This window comes from Arachis duranensis, unplaced genomic scaffold (genome assembly GCF_000817695.3).
Source record: "Arachis duranensis cultivar V14167 unplaced genomic scaffold, aradu.V14167.gnm2.J7QH unplaced_Scaffold_608113, whole genome shotgun sequence".
In the NCBI taxonomy this organism is placed as follows: Eukaryota; Viridiplantae; Streptophyta; class Magnoliopsida; order Fabales; family Fabaceae; genus Arachis; species Arachis duranensis.
In genome coordinates, this window is record NW_026264987.1 from 1,224,712 (window position 1) to 1,225,831 (window position 1,120).

Below are 1,120 nucleotides of genomic sequence, written 5' to 3' on the forward strand. Positions count from 1 at the left end.
TATTCATAGCTTTAAGGCATAGACACTAAGACACTAATGATCATAAGACACAAACATGGATAAACATAAGCATAAAAATTCAAAAAACAGAAAAATAAAGAACAAGGAAATCAAGGAACGGGTCCACCTTAGTGATGGCGGCTCTTCCTTCCTCTTGAAGGTCTTATGGAGTGCTTGAGCTCCTCAATGTCTCTTCCTTGTCTTTGTTGCTCATCTCTCATGATTCTTTGATCTTCTCTAATTTCATGGAGGAGGATGACATGTTCTTGGTGCTCCACCCTTAGTTGTCCCATGTTGGAACTCAATTCTCCTAGGGAGGTGTTTAGTTGCTCCCAATAGTCTTGTGGAGGAAAGTGCATCCCTTGAGATGAATCTCTCCATCTCCCATGACTCGGAGGTGAAAGCTTTTGCCTTCCCTTTCCTCTTTCTAGAGGTTTCTTCGGCCTTGGATGCCATAAATGGTTATGGAGAAACAAAAAGCAATGCTTTTACCACACCAAACTTAAAATGTTTGCTCGTCCTCGAGCAAAAGAAGAAAGAATAGAGGAGAAGAAGAAGAAAATGGAGGAGATGGAAGAGGTGTTGAGATGATTGGTGAATGGGTGAAGAAGAGAGAGAGTGGTGGGGTCCTGTGGGGTCCACAGATCCTGTGGTGTCAAGGAAAAGTCATCCCTGCACCAAATGGGCTTCAAAATCACGTTTTGGGCCAATTCTGGCGTTAAACGCCGGGCTGGTGCCCATTCCTGGCGTTTAACGCCAGGTTCTTGCCCTTTCCTGGCGTTTAACGCCAGTCTGGTGCCCCTTTCTGGCGTTAAACCCTTTTTCTGGCGTTTAACGCCAGTCTGGTGCCCCTTTCTGGCGTTAAACGCCCAGAATGGTGCCAGACTGGGCGTTAAACGCCCAACTGCTAGCCTCACTGGCGTTTAAACGCCAGTGAGTTCTTCCTCCAGGGTGTGCTGTTTTTCTTCCTGTTTTTCATTCTGTTTTTGCTTTTTCAATGGATTTTGTGACTTCTCATGATCATCAACCTACAAAAAACATAAAATAACAAAGGAAAATATATAAAATATAACATTGGGTTGCCTCCTAACAAGCGCTTCTTTAATGTCAGTAGCTTGAC